Source organism: Furipterus horrens, unplaced genomic scaffold (genome assembly GCF_987537825.1).
Source record: "Furipterus horrens unplaced genomic scaffold, mFurHor1.1.pri manual_scaffold_7, whole genome shotgun sequence".
Lineage (NCBI taxonomy): Eukaryota > Metazoa > Chordata > Mammalia > Chiroptera > Furipteridae > Furipterus > Furipterus horrens.
This window is the reverse complement of record NW_028327177.1, coordinates 2,186,979-2,199,404: the sequence shown is the minus strand read 5'-3', so window position 1 is coordinate 2,199,404 and position 12,426 is coordinate 2,186,979. Positions and strand designations below refer to the sequence as shown.

General features: G+C 60.8%; 1 protein-coding gene across 1 annotated transcript in view; it reads right to left on the bottom strand.

The window, feature by feature from the left end:
• TRAPPC9 (trafficking protein particle complex subunit 9) overlaps positions 1-12,426 on the bottom strand; it is a 217,326-nt gene that overhangs the window by 74,409 nt on the left and 130,491 nt on the right. The gene's annotated exons all lie outside the window — the stretch shown is intronic.

Below are 12,426 nucleotides of genomic sequence, written 5' to 3'. Positions count from 1 at the left end.
AACATCACCAAACACACGCCAGGCAGTGTGGCCCCCAGGCCCACAGTGAGGAGAGCCTCGAACCCATGGAGAAGCAGGGTCACAGGGCCACCATGAGCCAGATGGCCAAGGAGAGACAAGGCCCTCCAGGAGCGGAAGGGCGGGGACACCATCTCTCCAGAGGCAGGGCAGGGGCAGCCGCCGCTCAAGCTGGCCGAAGGGAGCAGCTCCAAGGTCAGTGCGCTGCTCTAGGCTGAGTAGAGGCTTTCTGATGATCGAGGCACAGGGAAGGGGATGGCTGCCACCACCAGAAAGGTAAGAAGCCACCCATGGCTTCCCCCCTCCCCCCATACCATCCCCATCCAGACCGTCTCTCCTATGAAGCAAAACCCTAAGCCTCGGCGGGAGGGGCGGCAAATGCCAAGGGCACAAGGGTTAGGGGCAAATACCCAAGTGTAGTCGGGGAGGGCAGACGCTGCGGGGGCGCCGGCGCTCAGCCAGGACCCCCCGCCAGTGCCCCAGAGGTCCCCCCCACCAGCACAGCACCTCCCCGGCCTCAGCCCCGGTTTCCCCACTGTGGAATGGAGGAGACAGTCGTGGAGACGCATCTGACGAGACTGGCAGGGGCGCGGGGAGAGGACGGCCGAGCGGAGCGCAGCGGCCACGCCTACAGAACCCCCGTCTCCTCGGCCGCCTCGCCCTCCGATCCCGCGGCAACACGGCTGAACACGGATGGAAACGGGACGGAGCCAGGGCCGCCTCGTTCCACTGTCAGTTTTCTCATGGGAAAACACCCATAAGATAAAATGGACTCCTTTGGCCACTTCAGAACGCACAGCTCCGTTGCGTTACGCACAGTCACACATGCGCCGTCTCCACCACCATCTCTGGAACATCTTCACCTTCCCACACTCTGTGCTCTCTGACACCGACTCCCTGCTTTCCCCTCTGCACCCCATGTTCCTTCGGTCCAGAGTCTGGTGACTGGACACCTCACACAGATGGAATCAGGCAGGTCTGTCTTTTCGTGTCCTGCTTAGGTCACCTGGCACAGTGTCCTCAAGGTTCAGCCACGCAGCAGGATGTCGTCAGAACGCACTTCCCTCTTAAGGCTGAAAAATATTCCGTTATCTGTAGAGACCGCCTTGCATTTGTCCCTCCGTCTGCCCACGGACGGCTGAGCTGCTTCCGCCTTTTGGCTGCTGCGAATCACACCGCCATGAACAGGAAGGTACAAACGCCTATTCTGAGACCTGCTTTCGATTCTTCGGGGCGTGCATTTACTTACAGAGATTTAATTTTATTGGGAATCCAGCCGTTTTCCACCATGGCTGAACCAGTTTATACTCCCGCCAGCAATGCGCAAGGGTTCAAGCACCTCCACACCCTTGTCGGGGGCTGTCACCCCTTTGTTTAGTAACAGCCCTCACCCTGGCCACGAAGGAGTGGCTCACTGAGATTCCGACGTGCACTTCCCTGACGGTGAGTGAAACTGCGCGTCTTCTCACGTGCTCACTGGCCACGGATCGCTGCCCGGGGAGAGCTGTCCGCCCGGGCCCTTCGGCCCTCTGTGGCCGCTCACTCCCAGCAGTCCGGGGGTGGCTGCAGGCTCCCGGCGCCCCTCCTACCCCCAGGACACATCACTGACCCTCGCTCTGCCCAAGTGGTCCTCCTGCCCCGCAGGCCCAGGTAAACCCTGCCTTCTCCAGGAAGGCTCTGCTCCTCCTCACTGAAAAATGGCTGCAAGAAATACAGGTTTTGGTTTTTTTTCTTTAATATACAAGGATCATCTTTTGGACTTGCCAAAATCCCAAATCCTTTTCCTGAAGCACTGGCTTATTACCTCAAAAGGATGGCGGGTCTCCTGTGAACGCATCTGACGCTTTTTGAAAACCGCCCCTGTCATCAGCAGAAGGCGAGGAGACCCCCACATACACACTCCCCAACCGCCTTTCGGAACCCAAGCAGCTCTGCTCTGTTTGATCTGGTCTCTCATTAGGCGCACAGTTCCTGAGGGCCAGGCCCCGCGCCGGGAACAAGAGGAATGAGGTGCGGCCCTTGTCCCAGGAAGCACCGTGTCCGGACAGGTGACAAGTGCGCGCGTGAGGCCAGGCCCTGCTCTGACACACACCGGGCAGCCCCTCCCACCGCAGACAGACGCCCGGGACGGCCCTGGGGAGCCAGAACCTGTTCAGTCACAAAACACGCTGCACCGGCTTTTGTTTGTTTTCCAGGATAATCTTAAAAGTCATCCCCAGGGAGTGATGCAGCAGAAGTCTCTGGGGAACTGAACGAAAAATACAGAGGTGGATCCCTGTGAAGGCCTATGTAACAAAGAAGAAACAGTCTGTTTCTCTTTTCTTGGAACTGGATGTTTCTTTGCTCTGTAGAGAATCAAAGAAAAGATATAATTACAGAGGAAATATGTCTAATTTGTGAAAATCAAGCACAGAAAAGGTTTTTGTGAAATTATTGAGTATTACTCCCTTTCTTCCTTGATTAAAAAAGCCGTCTCAGCGGCATAAATTAGGATATTTTAATAAAACCACCGAGTGGGTGGGTGAGGCAGACAGGCTGTTGGAGTGTTTCGGTCACAATGGAACGGGAAGCCATGCATGGCTCTGCCAAGCACCGTCCCTCCCCGGGATGTGCTGCGGTCCCTACTTTGAGAAGAGACTTTTACAACGTCATTAACAGGCAAGGAAATAAAGAAAACATATTTATTTTCTAGGCCTACAACTGATTGTTCGAGCTAAAATGGTCTTTCCATGGCTGCCTTTTACTGAGCAGCTACTACGTGCCAAATGCTCTGCTAAGTGAGCTGTGCATGCTGCCACTAACGGGCGCAGGAGCCCTACAAGACAAGTGCTGTTTTCACAAACAAGGCTCAGAGCCCCGGCCACCAGCCCAGGAAGCAGCACACCCAGGATCTAGCACAGAGCTGTACGGCTGCGCAGCCTGCTCAGCTGCCATTTATGTGAATCATTCAGAACAGCAGCCAGCCAGCCGCCATCGGCTCCCCAACCCCAGAGGGGCGGCTACGCCATGGGAGGAACTCCGGCAGAAGACCAGTACCAGCCTGGAGGGGCTCAAGTCGACTCAAAGCCACAGCCCAGAAACAGCTGCGATGAGCTGTGACCCCCACCGAGGAGTGTCGCGGGCTGCGTGGGGAGAAAGGACAGCGTGCGCTGCTGGGCAGGGGCTGGCCAGGGTCACAGGGTCAGGGACACATAGTAGAGAAATGTCAGTTCAGCTAAAGCCTAATTCTCCAGACTAGCAACACAGTGACACAGAGGCCAAGAGCTGGCGCGGCCGCCCCGGCCCCGCACACAGCGGCTGCCCACCCAGGCGCGCCAGGCACGGAGATGGAGAGGGGCTGCTGACGGGCCGGCGGTGGGGCGCCCTCCTCCGCTCTCAGAGCGGCTCCCCCGTCTCCCAGGCCCCCAGGACGTCTACCCCGGCCAGCAGGTGGAGAGGGTGTGAGGGGGAGCTGCCTCTGAGCGACCACCTGCTGCCCCACATGAGTCCAGTTTTGCTTCTCCATCGTAACAAGGGTTAGGCCTCAAGACGTGCGCGCCCTCAGAGACGAGTTCATTGGCCCCGTGTCACAGACGAGGAAGGGAGCTGAGGGCTGAGTGGCCACCCAGGCACATGTGCCCACGGGAGCCCTCGCACTCCGCCGCGCCCCGGTCCTCACAGAACACAGTGCTGACAGCTCCCTGGGGTACACTCGCCAGCATGATGGTGGCCGGTGAGGTGCGGCCCTGGCCACTCCAGGGCCAGAGAGACTGTCCCGTTGTCCTCCAGCAAGCAGCCCCGGTGCAGCACGTGCAGTGGCCCAGCGCGGGCACAGGGTCACCCGTGAGGGGTTTAACCAGAGGTCACGGGGCCCCACACCAGTGGTTCTGATGGGTATGTCGGTGGTGCCTGAGACTTCGCGTTGCTAAGGAGATCCCAGGATGCCGCAGCTGCCAGTTCAGAGATCACACGTAAAGAACCGTGACCTGGGGGTTGGGAGAGGCAGGGAACCTCTCCCCCTTCTGCAGCCAGAGTCCTGGAGCCAGGCCGTGACCGCATGGACACACGGACTCTGTGGTGCGGCCACAGTGAGGTCACAGAGAGGCCGGCTCTCCATCTCGCTTCCCCAGGAGCCAAGCATTGTTCTCACCTTAGCTCGTGCAAGGAAGGTGTTAGCTGCACCCTCTCGAACCCTGCCACCCACCCGAAACAGCCCAGGGCTCACGGGCAGATGTCCACCCCTCGTCCCCAACTATCCTCGGCGGCCCAGTGGAAAGCCACACGCCCCGGGTACGCAACGCACAGTCACGGGATCCACCCGCACCAGACCGCTCCAGGGAGGCTAGGAAGCAGGGAAACCAGGGCGATCGTTCTGGGTGCAATGGCTGATCCCGGCTGCAGGAAGGCAGGTGCGGGGAGGGCAGAGGGGTGAGCGGCCCAGAGGAGGCAAACAGGGAACCCAGGCCAGCCAGCTACGGGGCTCTGGCCCGGTCCACCTGCAGGGCCTGGCACTGAGCGCTGGTCACAAGCAACTGAACCACAGTGCGAAAAAATAAAAGTCACCGCAGACCAGGACCTGCATTCTCCTGAGGCACTGACTCCAAGACGTCACCTCGTCCGCTGGCCGCTGAGCCCCTCGTTTGCAGGTTAGAGAAGCTATGGGTTGGATCTGTAATCTGCCCAACGGATCCCAGAGCCTGTTAGTGACAAGTCAATCCCCTTCCCGCCCCCTCTGACGTTCCTGCTAAACGACAGCCACGGCACTGCGGTACCAACAGGCCGTGGGACCATGTCAATGTCAGGCCCCTGCCCAGACGGTCCCTCAGCCGTCAGTGCCCAGCGCCCGCGCACAGCCTGGCCCACCGCCTGGCCAGGGAAATCGACCGGCACTCCCTGACTTCGTGAATGGCAGACAGACACACCTCCAGCACCGACAGGAAGGGTTTTCTGAGGATTATGGCTTCCCAGCACCTGGGAGAATAAATCTCCATTATAAATGGGAACCTCCAGTTCCCGCCGATGCCGCACGGCTGTGTAACAGCGTTACCCCTCGTCTGCTAAAGATGCATTTTTGTTGCGTGCAGCTAAGACGTCTTCCCTCCAAAGACGAGAATAGCTAAGTATCCCAACGACCGGGGAGTAACAGTCTACGCCGGCTGGAAGCATGAAGCCAGAGGTGCGGCAGCGTTAGGGAACTGACCGGCACCACAGACAAGAGCAGTGCATAATGAGGACACAGGGCCTCACCCCACGACAGGAGCCGAGGGGCCACCAGGGGACTGACGCCCAGCCTCTGGCCGCCCAGCAGCGGCACAGGCGGGGAGGGAGGAAAGGCAGCGGCCCGGAGTCCGAGGGGCCGGCCGGGCAGCAGCTCTGCGCTGCCCAGGCCGCCTCTAAGCCCAGCGCTGCGAGCAAGCAGAGCACTGCAGGCCGGGCGCTGGGAGCACTGAATGCGTGGGCAGGGCCGGCGCGGCCTTCCGGGGAAACGGGACCCAGGGGCCCCGGGGGAGGCCGCCACCGCACCCAGCCACGTCAGGGGGTCCAGGTCGCTTACGTCCCTCCACTCACTCCTTTACCCAGCGTTTGCTCAGAGTCAATATTATTCTATTTAACCAAGAAGAATGGAAAGCAGTGATCGCCAAGACTACAATTTGAACTTGGTTCATTTCCTGGCAGTATCGGCTTTCCATAGATCTGTGTCCTTCTCGCAAGAATGATGGCAATTTCACCAGAAGGGAAGAAACTGGGGGGCTGTTTTCACATAAAACTTGGGGCTCACGTGACATGGCAGGCCCACCTCTCGCCTAAGGAACACCTGGGTAAGTCCCAGGTGGAAGGCGGGAGTGGGCTGCTGAGGGGGCCTGTCCCTGACTTTCCTCACAGGCAGACAGAGACGTCCCCCAGCCCCTGCCTTCCTCCCAGGATGTCAGGGGCTCCCGTGGCCCCAGCGGAAGGCAGGCAGCCCCAGCAGGAGCTCACGCTGCCCCCAGCCTTGAAGACCTTCCCGACGCTATGCTTCCCCCGCAGAGGCGTCCCGACGTGGCACGGCCGCAGCTGCCACGGGCACAGAGCCTGCAAGGGGCGCAGGGGGTGGTTCTCGACGGCCTCGCAGCATCTAAATCACGAAGGCACAGGGTTAACGTTACAATGCCCCCCCGCCCTTTACTAAATTAGATCTGTTCTAAAAGCAATTATAAGCTAGTCATGTTTTCATGTGGCTCCTCCTACTAAGACGTGAACTAGAACCTCGCTGGATGGGCTCCAAGGCCACGGCTCCATGCCCCCGACCATCCGTGCGCCCGATGGAGGGCAGGCTCGTCCTCAGTCTCCCTGAGGGACACGCGCAGACCCCGGCGGTAACAACGTGCTGTAACCGTGCTGTCTGGGGGCCGCACGGCGGCCAGGCACCGACAGGGGCACCTGGGACTTGGGCCCCATACAGCACACTCCCCCGTCACTGCAGCCCGCGCCGCTCTCCCCGCTCTGCTCCGCACTGGGTCACTATCGGGGAGAGGCCAGGAACCCAGGTCCCCGGGGAGGTAACCGCCCAGGTGGCCAGGAGAGGAAGAGAGCGGAGAAAGGGGTCCCAAACTCAGTTGCCGGGAGGGCAGGGGGTCCCACCAGGAAGCAAAGGACCCTCGAGGGCCAGAGGCACATGCTGGCCACCCTCACAAAGGGTCCAGCACAAGTGAATCCCCAGAAAACCCTCCCGGAAACACCGTCTTTGGAGACAGACACGGTGAGGTCACCCAGCTCTGCAGCGACAGCTGTGCGCTCCAGGAAGGCCAACGTCACAGGAAGCGGGCAAGAAGCGCACGGTGACTCTCGGGGGACCCAGCTCACAGCGCCAAGCTGGGCCTTGTCGGGGGCTCGCGTCCAACACTCAAGGCAGCTCTGGGAGGAAGGGGGCTCTCCGCGTCACCCTGGCCCGGGACCGAGTGGCCGTCTCCTCCCTCAGTTCCCCCGCAACGAGGCCCCCAACACCAGCCAGCCACGGGGCCGGCACCGGAGGGTCCAAGGACGTAGGCGACCTCAGCAGCGGGCTGCCACCGTGCTGAGATGCGAAACCAAGGGCACGAGTACCAAGCAGGGTCGACAGAGCCCGACGGCTGAGGCGGGCGGGCACCTGGGGGTCTGCGTCTGCGGCCAGCGGCCCTGGGTCTTCACACCGGGCGGCCATGTGCCGGGTCTGCTCGGCCCGCCTCCCTGCATGTGTCGTGAGTCATAGACCGACGAGGACCCCTTCCCAAATGTTCGCCTGACGCGCTCGCTCGCAGGTCAGCGGCGGGGGTCTGGCGGGCACCACGTGCGTCAGGGACCGCACGCGCACAGCAGGGAGGAAGGGGCTCTCCTCTGCGGGACACCTGGCCGCGCCAAGCGGTGACCGCCATCCTCTCACGGAGCCTGCAGCACAACCCCCGTTTCACACGCGAGGGCACTGCCCACGGCCGCTCCCAGGATTCGAGTGTCCGAACGAAAAGCGCAGCTCCTCGCCCTCTGAGCTCCGAACGGCCTGCCCAGCCCACTCTCACCCCCGGCCCCAGTGACCAGGTGTGCCGGGAGCTTCTGGGCTGGCCCTGGGCCCGCAGGACACCAGGAGTCAGCCGGCGGAGCTGGGCGGGTCGGCAGGGCCACGCCGAAGCGGTGCACGGACGCGCAGGGCCAGCGGTCCCGACCCGGCTCCAGGAAGAGTCCACAGGCTGCAGGCGGCGGGTGTGGAGGGGCGGGCGAGAGGGCCACCCCCCAGAGCGGCCACCTCCACGACGCAGCGGGTGGCACTGCATGTCAGCTTTAATTTGTCCCAGCACATCGCACACAGGAAGCTCTCGGCCAACGGGACAGCTCACAGGCCACGTCTGCCCCCGGCCTCGGGGATACCACCCCTGCCTGGCTTCAGAAGCTTCCCAGGTCAGCCCTCAAATGAGCTGAGACTGAAATCAGGCCGTGAGGAGAGAAAACTCATTTCCTTCCCCCAGTCACTTCTCGGAGTCCTTAATATATAAGGATGAGCACGGCACTGCGGTGTCACCTGGACAACTAGTTCCCAAAGGCCCTCCCGCTAAACACTCCCAGGGCGCTGTGGCAACTCCACAAACTCTGAAGGAGGTGTGAGCCCGCCGACACGGCCTCCCCGCGTGCCCGGCCCCGTCTCTCTGCGTCAGAGCGCTGCCCTCACCTCTCTGGAAGCCATTCCTCTGGCTTCACTTGGGAAAGCTCCCTGGACGTCACTCACTCACTCGTCCATTGACTCCTTCGCTTGTCCACTCAGTCTCCTGGGCTCACTAGGCACCGCGGGCCCAGGCCAGGGACGGGAACGCAGGGCCCAGAGCCACAGGTCCTCCCCACGGGGCAGGCGGGGAGGCCTCCCCCAGACAAAGCAGGCGGCAAGGGCCCTGGCGGGAGTGTGCCGACAGCGCGGGTCACCGCCGAGCCTGGCGGGAGGAGGGCGACGGCGGGAAAAGGCTTTTTTGGGCAAATGGAACAGCATTTGGGCAAGAAAACGAGCGCAGCACAGGAGGCCTTGTTCCGGGAGCTGCATGTCGTTCCACGTGGGCTCCTGACCAGCCCCTGACGAGTGGCGGCTGGCAGGGGCCAGGGCGCAGCGGCCCGGCGAGGAGGGGCCTCTGAGGCGGCCGTTCACAAAGCCCGCTGTACGCTGGAAACTGCCAGCGGCTGTTTTCCTAATTTCTCAGTCATGGCGGTGAAGCATCGTTTCCGGGTCACAGATCGTGCCGATGTAAGTGTCCAGGTCAGTGAGTTCTGACCAGCGTACATTTGTACAATGGACACACGGCGGAGAAGATGAGCCTCCATCACCAAAAGCTCGTTCCTGCCCCGTGCAGTGAATGCACAGCCCCCACCCCCGGGGAAAACAGAGGTCTGCCCTCTGTCATTACAGATGCGCCTGCGCCTCCTCGACCCCCCAGGGGCGCAGTCACACCGCACGCCTGCCGGGTTTGGCTCTGCCTGCTCAGCCTCCCAGTCCGAGTGAGCCGTAGCCTGGTCCTCAGCGTCACCAGGAGCATCCCACCACCTGCAACTACTGATCTCGCTGTTGCTGGACACGCTTCGTCCCAGTTTGGGCCTGAGCACTTAGGTGTAAGCTCGGGCGGACGGGGTTGTCACGGCTCCTGGGTAAGTCCCAGTGAGCGGCTGGCCTTGCAGGCTGGGAGCCGTGGGATCAACGCGACAGAAGCTGCCGGCTGGGCTCCCACGCGGCTGGCCCGTGTCACGTGTGTCCCGGCTATGCCACTCCTCACACCTCACCGCGGAGCAGCAGATGTGCAATACCGTCCACTGTGATCCTGACTCTAGTCTCCCGGAACTTACGGCGTTGGCGCCCTGTCACGCGTGCTGGCCATCCGAGTACCCTCTTCTGTTTGGTCCACGCTGTGCGCAGCTTCCATTGGGTGGTCTCACTACTGAGTTAGAGCATTTCTTCGTATAGCCCAGAAACGACCCCGATTTTCGTTCCAGCAATGAAGGTTCCCTTTGTTCTTTCCCTCCCAAGTCTTTCCTCATTACTTTCATAGCTTCTGATACCTCTTTGAGCACAATTCTAATAACTGCGGCAGGGTCGTTTCTGTGTTAGCTTCCACTACCTGGCTCTTCTTCACGTCACACTCCTGTCTCTCTGCTGCTTTTACAGTACTTGGCAAGCCTCACATTGTCCAACGTCTAAATGTCTTTCACCTTCCTCTACAGACCGTGGGAGTTGGTCCCGGTGGGCAGGAAGGGGCCCGAGGACCAGCCTGCCGCTGGGAGCCTTGTGCCTCTGCTCTCTGGGGCGAGTCCGGAGCAGCCTTGACCCTGGGCCTAGGCTGGACCTACGACCGTGTGGTCTCCACCCTGGAGGCCTCAGGGGCTGGCCCGGCGGGTCTTCCCCCGTCCTGCAGGGTTTGGACCTCCATGTGTCTGGCTCAGGACTCAGCAGCGAGCTCAAGGTGACCCCTGGGACGCTCTCTGCCGGCTCCTTCTCTGGTAGGAGTTCAGCCACCACAGCCCCGCCCCCCCCGCCCCCCCTGTCCGCAACGCCACCGTGCTCTGTGTGCGCTCCTGCCCCCTGCAGCCCTCGGCAGCGAGCCAGGGCCCTCGCAGGCCTCACCTCATTTGTCTCCCTTCTCCGAGCAATCACGGCTCTGGGCTAGGCTTTTATTTTTTCCCTATCATCTGACAACTATTATTTAAATCATTTTTTTCCAATCTTCTGGTGGCTTACAGCAGGAGGACAAGGGTGTCGCCAATCATTTTGTCGTGGCAGAAGCGGCCTCTTCCCTGACAAGCACTTAGAAACTGTGATGCCCACGCCCCGTCCGGAGCGTCGGGTCAGGACCTGGGGCCACTCCCCGGGGAGCAGTGTCTTCAGCCTCCAGCTGAGTCCACTGCTTGCTCACCCATCTGGGGTGGGGGCGGGGGGGCCATGCTACTGGCCAGTGTTTCTCAGTCCCGAGACCGCCGGGGGGGACCACACAGACAGCCCCCACCTCCCACCGCCTCCGACTCTGGCTCAGTCAGCCTGGCAGGACCAGGCATTTAATGCCCACAAATGAATCAAATCGAACACGAAACCAGACGAGATCTAGGGGCACCCAGGAGCCAGGAAGGATTTCAGAAACAGTGGCTGCCCCTCGGTTCCATGGTGCAGGCGGTGTAATTCCCTGGCTCACGGGAACAGGACAAGCTGCCCAGGGAAGCCTGCCACTCCCAAGGCCACGCAGCAGCCCGTGCCATCCTCTCCCGCGGTGTCCAGCCTCCCGTCTCAGCTCCAGGCTGCCATCTCCCCCTCGTGCCGACACAGACCTTGTGACACGGACGGGCTGCTGACGTCAGCAGCACACTGCCAGCCGCTGTGATGAGAGCAGAAGTGTGTATGTGTGGCCCGCACACCTTGGGGTGGCAGCTGTGCCACCGGGATGGGCATTCCCACTTCACCAGTAGTTCCTTTTCAAGTCGAGAAATCTGTGTACGACCAAAGCCATCGCCCAGGGGTCCTCTGAGACAGACGGCCGCCCAGAGACAGCGTCGACTGGGTGTCCGGGGAAGGGGCTGGGCGGGGAGGTGCTCTGCCTGGCCCAGCCCAGCCTCCTGGTCTCGAAGATGGCGGCAGCAGAGCCCATGAGAACCACGGAAGCTTGCAGCGCGCACCCCACCCCCACCCCGCCCCGGTGCCTGGCCCTCTCCCACCTCCTCCTGGAAGCTCAGCGGGAGCACCTCATCCATCCTCTGACCCACCCCGCTATCGTGGAGTGCGGCACGCAGCGTGCGCACCGGGGACAGGCCTTCCTGCAGCAGTCGGGACTCGTCCTTGCCCTCAGGACACGCTCCGGCTTCAGGTGCAGCCACCAAGGCTGGCCCTCGTTGAAGAAATGCTGACCAGCAGGCAGAGCCGGGCAACAGGAGGAGCAGGGAGGCCACAGGACCACTGCGGAGGCCACGAGAGGCGGGGCCCGGTCCTTGGCCGCGGGGGGCCCTACGGGGGTGATGGTGCTGTGTAGGTGACACCGCGTGCTGGGCCCCGTGTGTCTGAACTGGTGTGGCCTGGGCAAGACCCCGGAGCTCCCGAAGCAGATAAGATGGAGTTGCTCCTTGAGAAAATCACCACCAGAAACAGTGGCTTCACAGGGGACGGAGAGAGAAAGGGTGGCTTTGTGGGCAAGAGAAACACCACGTGCCGCTTCCTGCTGGCTGTGGGCAGTCCTGCAGTCACAGGCACCGACTTCACCAGGAGGAGACCACTCAAACCCCCGGCGGGGCTGCGAGGGACACTGTGGTCACCTCACGTCACGGCCAAGGATCGTGAGCAGGTGCCCAAGGGAGAGGAACTTTTATATTTGGAGGAGACTTTCACTGGGGATTTTATGTCATTAGGAATTAAATAATTTTCACTGTCAAAGATATATCCGTCACTACTATTCCTCATCCATAAGAACAATTCAAACACAGCCGACTTCTAATGAAATCAGGCCAACGGATAAAACGAGAATGGGTGCTCACCTGTATTATGAAATTCTTAAATCAAAATAGCTTAATTAGTCCATTTGTATTTTACAGGCAACAATCAGGCCTAATTGGTTTACCACACACAGCACTGTTCTGGACACGTGTTCGCCCCTCATTCACAACGACGCCTCGTTTGGCACAGCAACACAGCTCGGCCTGATAAATTAAATCAGTGCGTATTAGCCACCTGCATTATGCATGGCCTTTCCACTGTCAATGTGAATGTCATTATTTAATCTGCGGTGCTATATTAAGTAATTCACCCTTGAATTTCCCTTGCCTGCACAATATCTCGTGGATAAAACACATGGGGGGGAAAACAAGATTTTAAAATAATGTTGAAAAAATTACTTCTGAAAGGCACCGCCTGCCGGCCACGCAGCGTCCAGACCCAGCACAAACAGAACGGGCTTCCTACCCGGCGCTCTG